The sequence below is a fragment of the Acipenser ruthenus genome, chromosome 4, assembly GCF_902713425.1.
Source record: "Acipenser ruthenus chromosome 4, fAciRut3.2 maternal haplotype, whole genome shotgun sequence".
Taxonomy (NCBI): Eukaryota; Metazoa; Chordata; class Actinopteri; order Acipenseriformes; family Acipenseridae; genus Acipenser; species Acipenser ruthenus.
The window spans coordinates 17,551,338-17,560,814 of record NC_081192.1 but is presented as its reverse complement, the minus strand read 5'-3'; positions in this window follow the sequence as shown (position 1 = coordinate 17,560,814).

Sequence of the window (9,477 nt, the reverse complement as noted above, 5' to 3'; positions counted from 1 at the left end):
CTTCAGTTTTTTAAGAAATTCTCACCTCAATTTTCTCCACTGTTGGGATCCGTGTTCTCAAAATCTTTCAGGTCCGGATCTCTGCCTCTGACCCTCTGCCAGGCATATCGCTTTTATTGAAAGAAAATAAGAATCCTCTCAACTGTGGTTCATATCAACCTATTTTCCTTCTCAATGCAGACGTCAAGATTCTTGTGAAAGCCCTTGCACACAACCTTGAGTCCATTATTCCATATATTATCTCTTTAGACCAGACAGAGTTCAGAGTAGGCAGTCATTTTTTAATCTTCAACGTCTGTATTCTGTTATATACTCACCATCAACTTCACCGCTCCCTGAGATCCTTGTTTCACTTGATGCAGAAAAAGCTTTTGATCGTGTTGAGTGGGATTACCTCTTCGCTGTGCTTCATAAATTTGGTTTTGGCCCCAATTTTATCTCATAGATTCAATTACTATATTCTTCACCTCTGGTTCCCATCCGTACCAATAATATACAATCCAAATATTTTTCACTACACCGTGGTACTAGACAGGGCTGCCCTCGTTCCCTGCTCCTTTTTTCTATTGCCATTGAGCCCCTTTCTATTTTCCTGCGTACTAACCAGGACATACAGGATGTGACATGGGAAAGGCATGAGCAAAGGATCTCACTATATGCAGATGACCTCCTTCTCTACATTACTGATCCTATATCTTCCCTCCCTCACATCCTTAAATCCTTAGAGCAGTACATTCAGGATATAAACTGATTCTTTACAAAAGTTAACTTTTCCCTATTAATTCAGTGGCTCCACACCACCCCTTTACCAGCCTCCCCTTCCAAATAGGCCCTGTCAAGTGTACTATTTTAATTTCAATTACTCTGTCCTTCAATAACCTCTTCAAATCTAACTTCACTCCCTTAATAGAACGTACAAAACAGGCCTATGCCTGTGGGTCAGCCCTGCCCCTTTCACTTGCTGGCCGCATTAACTCTGTAAAGATGAACACACATTTCTGGACCTGTTTCAGTGCATCCTAGTCTTTGTCCCTAAAACCTTTTTTAATTGCATAGACCAACTAATCTCCTCATTTATTTGGAGCCAAGAATTCGCAAGGTCTTTCTCCAAAGATCCAAACCCTTAGGGGGCCTGGCACTACCACATTTTCAGTTTTACTATTAGTCAGCTAACTTCCTTTTTTTTATTATTATTTATTTCTTAGCAGATGCCCTTATCCAGGGCGACTTACAATTGTTACAACATATCACATTATTTTTACATACAATTACATTATTTTTTACACATTATTTTTACATACAATTACCCATTTATACAGCTGTTTTTTTTATTGCATTTCCTTTTGGCTGCATTCCAGCCCTGACCAGGACATCCCAACTTGGTTAGATATGGAAGCAGTCTCATGTCAATCCTCTTCCCTACCTGCACTGCTGTGCTCTGCTCTACCTCTGGCCAAATCTCATTTTAGTGCTAATCCTTTAGTTCAGCACTCTTTTAAAATCTGAGCACAATTCAGGCAGCATTTTGTCTTACAAGCAATTTTACTACTCTGTCCAGTAGATAGAAATCACTTATTCGATCTCCCTGACCATGTTTGGGAGTCTATTCTTACTCAAGTGCACTCATCATCTGCCTGTGCCTGTCATGGCCTAATACAATTTAAAGTTTTAGATCGCATTCATTTCTCCAAGGTGAGATGGACCAAGATTTACCCAGATTTGGATCTTATCTGTGACAGGTGCAGGCAAACTCCTGCTACCCTTATCCATGTTTTGGTCTTCCCCTGAGCTAGCCCCCTTCTGGACATCTATCTTTGAGACTCTCTCCCAGATTGTACAACAGCCTATTAATCTCAGCCCTCTGATTGCATTATTTGGGTTAACACCCAGTGACAACCCCTTGACAAACTACAGTCTGACTCTCTGGACATCTCTACCCTACTAGCTTGACATCTGATTTTGTTTGTTTGGAAGCGAGCTGCCCCGCCCTTGCATACTCATTGGCTAAGGGACCTCATGCAACACCTCAAACTTGAAAAAATAAAACGCACGCTTCATGGATCTACCCAAAAATGTTCACACAGCCTGGCATGCCTTTTTCTTATATATTAGGGAACTTACACTTCCACATCTCCCCTGACCTCTCATCTTATCATCCATAATTTATTTTCCTACACCCACAAGCAGACCCGTTTTATTCCTCCTCTCCTGCTCTTCTGTCTCTGTCTCTATCTCTCACTCTGTCTAATAGAAAGGCTGTTTTCATAAAGAGATATTTCAACTCTATGGAATGTATAGGCTCAAACGGGGCCTTAGTGAGAGCCTCCAGTACCATGTCTTGGCCGGACAGACTGGAGGATGTGGCGATGTGTAACCATCTGGAACCTCCTCTCCCTCAAGAACCTGTTGAGGTGTCTCAGGTCTAGGATGGGGCGAAGGCCGTCGCCCTTTTTTGGCTCGAGTATCTTGAGTAGAACCCCTCTCTTTAAGAGGTGTGCTCTAAGAGACGGATGGCTTGTTTTTCAAGTAGTGTTTCTACTTTTTGTCTGAGGGCAAATACCTGGAGAGGGTCATTCACAGATGTGACCGTGACTTTCTTGAAAGGGAGGAGGTCCCGAGTGGAATTGCAGTGCATAGCTGGTGTGTACAGTGGCGAGCACACAGGAGTCTGAGGTGCAATTGTGCCAGTATTGCAACTGGTGTTGTGCAAATGGGTTGGTCTGAGGCCGCAAGCCTACAGGGCCCCTTCTGGGGCTGCCGTGGCTGGGGCGGAGGCTGCCTTGGATGTGGTTCCTGGGCGCTGGTGTGCTGGGGCCCCACGTCCGGCGTTTCCCCATCCTTGCTGACGGCCTCTTGAATAAGCTGCTACAGAGGCCTGAAGGCAGTGCCTCAGGTTTCCCCCTGGCGCTGTAGGGATTGTAATAGTCCGGATTACCGTAGTAACTGCTGGACGCCATCACCTCCCCCATCCCCGTGCCGGGGCATGGGAGGGGAACATTGCTGCCACCTGTCGGGACGCCTCTCATTCTCTGTGAGAGCGTTGTAGGATCTCCTCTACCACTGGTCCAAAAGTATGGCCAGGGAAGATAGGCGCATCCAGTGAGACAGACTTTTCCGCATCCAAGACCCTTGCCTGAGACAGCCACAGCTGTCTGCGTGCCACCACTAAGCCTGCCAGGCTTAGTGCCCAGGGCTTGCCCGGCACCATGCGTAGCTCCCAAGCTAGTGGCTTGGGGAGGGTTACAGAGCACAGCATGCTGTCCAGGTAGGCCGCCAAGATGCTTCCTGTGTTGGCAAGGCTCGTCACCTGCACTTCAGCCGAGTAAGCCTTTTTCAGGTGGGCTTCCGTGATCCTGCATTGACCGTTAGGGCATACAGGATCCTTGGACAAACCTCCTACTGGGGAGGCTCATACTAGGGCCGCTATGGTGGATTCCACCAGAGGGAACTGTGCTAGGCCTACTGCCTCTGCACCTTCCATGTAGGCAAGTGCAGCAGTGCTCTTGGGTGTTGCCAGGAGGATTTGACCTTCTTCAGAAAGTCTGGGAACACCGGAAAAGGCTGGGGGGTCAAAGTCTGGGCTGGTCTGAATGCAGACCTGCGCTGTTAAGAGACTGCCTTCCAGGGAACCTGACGGTTGTTGACGACTCGTTCCATAAGCTCCCGAACAGAGCTTGAGGGCACTGGAAGGCAAGCTCAGAGCTAGGGACCATTACTTGAGTCAGGTCTGGATCTTGAGTATCTCCCCAAAGGAAGGACACGGACAACATGCTCATCATACCTGCTATATAAAGTGCGTCCTGTTCCTCCTTGCTCATCACCACATCCTGCTCTGAAACGTCTGGAGCAACCACCGGTGAAGCCGGTGGTGGAGCTGGGGCAGGTGTGGGGGGGCGGGGGGAGCCTGCTGCCTGGTCAAGTGCTCGAGTATATAACTCAGCAATGTCCCTCACCTGGTCCGCATTTTTCGCTCGCTTCCTACCCCTCGAGAAAGATCTAGAGCTGTTGCGGGATGAACTGGTTGGAGCCTGCGTGCAGATATACTGCGCAGACTGGAGACCTGGGATCCCGAGACCGAAGACTGCTCTCCCAGGCTGGCCGCAAAGGTCTCGCCTGTGAACTGCGCCATTCTATTCTGCAAGGTCTTTTCCTTGGATCCGGTGCAAATAGTGCAGAACATCCCATCTGCCAAAGCAGCAGAGGCGTGCTCTATGCCAAGGCACGTGTGTTTGTCCTTGGGGGCAGATTCCGCCTGCATGACATTGAGGCCGACAAACGGCTAAGCGTCGAAGCTCTGGAGCATTGACGGAGCCGAAGTGTCAAGGCTATGAGCACTGAGGCACCGAAAACCTTGAGGGGATTGAGGGGGCCGAGGATGTCGAGGCACCGAGGTAGCGAGGCTATGGAGCACCAAGACACGAAGCCACCGATATTGGGGAGCACTTGAACACTGAGGGCACCGAGGCGTCGAGGCTTTAGTGCACCGAGGGTGCTGAAGCACTGAGGCACCGGGACCTGAGGGTACCGTGGACGTCGAGGCCTAGACACTGGGCGCTGAAGCATCAAGTACCGAGGGCAAAGCACCAAGATGCTGAGCTGTGTGTCTTTGTCAAGGCTGCTTGCAGTCACACAACCAGGAAGAGCACGTAGCTTGCACCGGTGTGGAGCGTAGCCTGCAGACAGTTGCAGTGCAGTCACACAATCAGTGCAGCGCGTAGCTTGCAGTGGGGTGGCACAGCCTACAGACCTGGAGAAAGGAGAGAAAAAAAGACAGAGAATATTTTTTTTATATATATATACCTACACACTGCTTTATGGGTGAGTGGTTCAATGTGCTTAGTCAGCTCAACAATAGGGCCAGATATATCAAGCCTAATGGAGGAAGCACACGGTTGTTGTTTTTGTTTTTGTTATTTTTTAAACTGCAAGGCAGTAGCACACACAGACACTCAATAAGTAACAGTAAGCTGGAGTGTGAGGATTTTTTAAAATTTTTTTTTACTGCAAGCAGTAATGAAAAAACAATAGTAATTAACAACGTGTAGGGGCACTAGGCTGCACACAGCGAGTGGGTGTGCCTAGGTCGCCCAGAGTCCAAGAGTCAACAGCGGCGCAGAGCAGAGCTGGTCTCGCTGGAGGATCATGTTCTCCCTTCCGAGGAAAATTTTAGAAAACACATAAACACAAAACACAAAACGCAGTTGTGTAGCGTTAAGCTCAGCCTTCAGATGCAAAGTTTCTTATTCCGGGGAAGTGGCAAGCCAACTTCCAGCAATAAAATTGCGAGGGAACTACAGACGAACTCGAGAGAGAGAGCTCTTTAAAGAGTCAATCACACAACTGGATGAGGTTAGTTCGTGCAGTGACTATTTATTACCTCGGGAGGCGGGACCAAGGACGTCACTCCACGGAGGGGCCTATCGGCAGCTTTGATATCCCAAAAGTATTGTTTTAGTGGTCATCTTCAAATTGAAAGGGAACTGTCTGTTTACCTGAACCACATTTTAAGTACAAGTGTAATTCACACAACTTAAGCTTTTCAACTGCAATTGAACCCAAGGTTTCATTTGTGCTCTGAATGTGTTTGCTGCGGTAGGATGGCACATTTACGATCCAGCGCATTGAGGGAAGAACACTGCTGATTTACTGCTGCAGTCTATGCAATCTGTTGATGGCAGAATACTAAAATTGCCTTGAACAGTAATAAGGCATGTAAATGTACTTCATATTTAAGAAAAAAATTGTGAAAATAAAACAATATATATATATATATATATATATATTGAATACATATTTTGCATAGGATAGCTGTATTCACACATGAACAGTTTGGGATACAACCAAAACTGCAGGTGGTGGGCAAAAAAATGCCTATAATTATGGGTAGCATGGCTGCAAGAAGAGACCTCAGTGACTTTGAAAGAGGGGTGATTGTTGGGGCGCATTTGGCAGGAGCTTCAGTGACCAAGACAGGTCAACTTGCTGATGTTTCACAAGCAACAGTGTCTAAGGTGAAGTCAGCATGGAACTCAGAGGGAAAGACATCATCAGCAAAGGGCAACAGTGGGCGGAAGCGCATACTCCAGGATCGTGATATCCGTGCATTAATTTGAAATCCAAGGCAAAACAGGCGAGCAACTGCAGATCAATTGACTGCAAATTTCAACCTGGGGCGCGAGCAGCCAGTTTCATCAAAAACGGTTCACCGAGAACTCCACAGAGCGGGATACCATAGTGGCCCAACGCCCTATTAAGTGACTTTACTTTGGTGTTTCCATTTTTTTGTCCACTACCTGTACATCAGAGCAGAGGCCTATTCACAACAATGACAGTGACCTCCTCTCTGCAAATTAATTTGATCTTTTTCTTTTTTTTTAATATTATGAAGATTTGCTGACACACAGGGATATCCTTAGGATACTGGTTGATTACATAGTAATATACAGTATAACATTCATACAGTGGTTGCGTTAAGCCACTCAGAGCTGCTCAATGAAAAAACCCCTGTAACAGCATGCTCAGTTCCGCTCTTCCTGAGCAGCTCAGAGCGTGACAGAGCAGACTTCATCTGTGATCCTGAGGGAGTGGAAAAATTCACTCTGAGACACTCAGTTACTTACCACACCCACTGATATATTTTCCTGCCATCTCTTTGTCATGACAGGTATTGAATTCAAAGATAACATTTCAAAGCTTATCTGGAAAATAACCACAACCACTATGACTAATACAGCAAGGCCCAACAGGTTTTACTACAGTGTACACATGTACTACAGTGGTCTTGTTTGCTATTATTTTAAAACAAAGAAACACATTGAGAACATGTAGTAGTGCTGGAACAAACATTTTATTTTCTTATTTTTTCAAAATTATTATTAGTATTTTAATATTCTTTAATCTTGAATTAGCTGGAATACAAAAGTACAATATCCTTTTTTTCAGATGTAATTTATGTAATGGTTTTCTTTGCATGATATCCGTTTGGTAGAGGTATTAATACATTCTGTTACATGATCAGGTTCATTTTTGCTACTGAATACATTTCAGGCAGTGTTTGTTTGAATGTTCTTCCCAGTACTTTAATATTGGGTCAGTTCAGTATTTTTTTTTCTAAATCAAATGGGAACATTAAATTGCAACTTTTATTTTTATTTATTTTTTCTTTAAAACTACAGTTGGCAGTTTTATATTAGCCAGAGCAGTACGGCCATTTTATAAATTATTGATTTGTTTGAAAGTGCAAATGGTTTCCTTTATTTTTAATAGTGGAGGTGGTCTGAATATTCTCTTCACACTAAAGTTAGTGAAAGCATATTGCAGCTGTCAAAATATGGCCTTGTGCAGTGGTTGTCAAGCAAAAAATCTCTCATTGTAAACTAAAAGATGTGTTGCCTTAGAAGCATATTCTGGACTTTAAACCCTTTGTTATCATTGTGGCGGAATGTCCCGCCCCTTTGTTTATTATTTATTTTATATTATGATTTATATGTTTATATTACGGCGAAGCGCTGCGTATTTGTTATCGTTTTGTCTTGATTTTAAAAACCTCGTGAGGATGCGTGACTGATCAGCTAGTGATTTATTTAACTGGCTGACAGTCACGCATCCTTACTAAACTTGTGCAGACTATGGCTAAGGGGTAATAGGATAATTAATTAACAGCTAGTTAACCCCTCGGTCAGAATATAAAAGACCCACTCTCGACTCAGAAAGCGGAGAGTGTCAGAGGAGAGATGTAAGGCTGTGGGAGAGTGAGAATAAAACAATTGCTAGACGTGCTGGCTAAAAACCAGCACGATACTTGTTTGTTTGGCCAACGCGCCTTTTTGTTTTGTGTTTGTTTAAACCTTTTGTTTGATTTATTTAATAAAACACTGAGCGCCGTTGCATTCAGTTTCACCCGCCATTCCTTGTTTTGGTTTCTGTCTCTGGTCCGTGACGTCACCACCCACACGCCACTCAAAAACAACTCGGTCACAATCATATAATACGATTTTAAACTGCAGGTGAACACAAGGTTCTCTTAGTTTGTTTGTGCTCTGAATGGCTTTGTTGTGGTATTGAAGGATGGCACATTTACGATCCAGCGCATTGAGCGAAGAATACAAAGATGCTGCTTTAGGGTACATTCTATGCCATCTATTGATGGCTGAATACCAAAATGGTCATTGTGGAATTAGAATTAAATGCCAGTTTAGAAAAAGAAAAAAAAACTGCAGGGAGGCAAATAAGCTGATCCCTGGAGCCAGCATTACACTTCAGCCATCAACACCAGACAGAAGGATATCTAGAACATAAGAACATAAGAACATAAGAAAGTTTACAAACGAGAGGAGGCCATTCAGCCCATCTTGCTTGTTTGGTTGTCAGTAGCCCATTGATCCCAGAATCTCATCAAGCAGTTTCTTGAAGGATCCCAGGGTGTCAGCTTCAACAACATTACTGGGGAGTTGGTTCCAGACCCTCACAATTCTCGCTGCGTAGTCTTCTTTGTTCAAGACTGAATAGATTCAGTTCTTTTAGCCTGTCTGCATACAACATGCCTTTTAAACCCGGGATAATTCTGGTTGCTCTTCTTTGCACTCTTTCTAGAGCAGCAATATCTTTTTTGTAACGAGGTGACCAGAACTGAACACAATATTCTAGGTGAGGTCTTACTAATGCATTGTAAAGTTTTAACATTACTTCCCTTGATTTAAATTCAGCACTTCTCACAATATATCCAAGCATCTTGTTGGCCTTTTTTATAGCTTCCCCACATTGTCTAGATGAAGACATTTCTGAGTCAACATAAACTCCTAGGTCTTTTTCATAGTTCCCTTCTTCAATTTCAGTATCTCCCATATGATATTTATAATGCACATTTTTATTGCCTGCATGCAATACTTTACACGTTTCTCTATTAAATTTCATTTGCCATGTGTCTGCCCAATTCTGAATGCTGTCTAGATCATTTTGAATGACCTTTGCTGCTGCAACAGTATTTGCCACTCCTCCTATTTTTGTGTTGTCTACAAATTTAACGAGTTTGCTTACTTTACCAGAATCTAAATCATTAATGTTGATTAGGAATAGCAGAGGACCTAATACTGATCCCTGTGGTACACCACTGGTTACCTCACTCCATTTTGAGGTTTCTCCTCTAATCAGTACTTTCTGTTTTCTACATGTTAACCACTCCCTAATCCATGTGCATGCATTTCCTTGAATCCCTACTGCGTTCAGTTTGAGAATTAATCTTTTATGCAGGACTTTGTGAAAAGCTTTCTGGAAATCTAAATGAACCATGTCGTATGCTTTGCAATTATCCATTTTCAATGTTGCATCCTCAAAAAAGTCAAGTAGGTTAGTTAGACATGATCTCCCTTTCCTAAAACCATGCTGACTGTCTCCCAGGATATTGTTACCATATAGGTAATTTTCCATTTTGGATCTTATTATAGTTTCCATAAGTTTACATATAATAGAAGTCAGGCT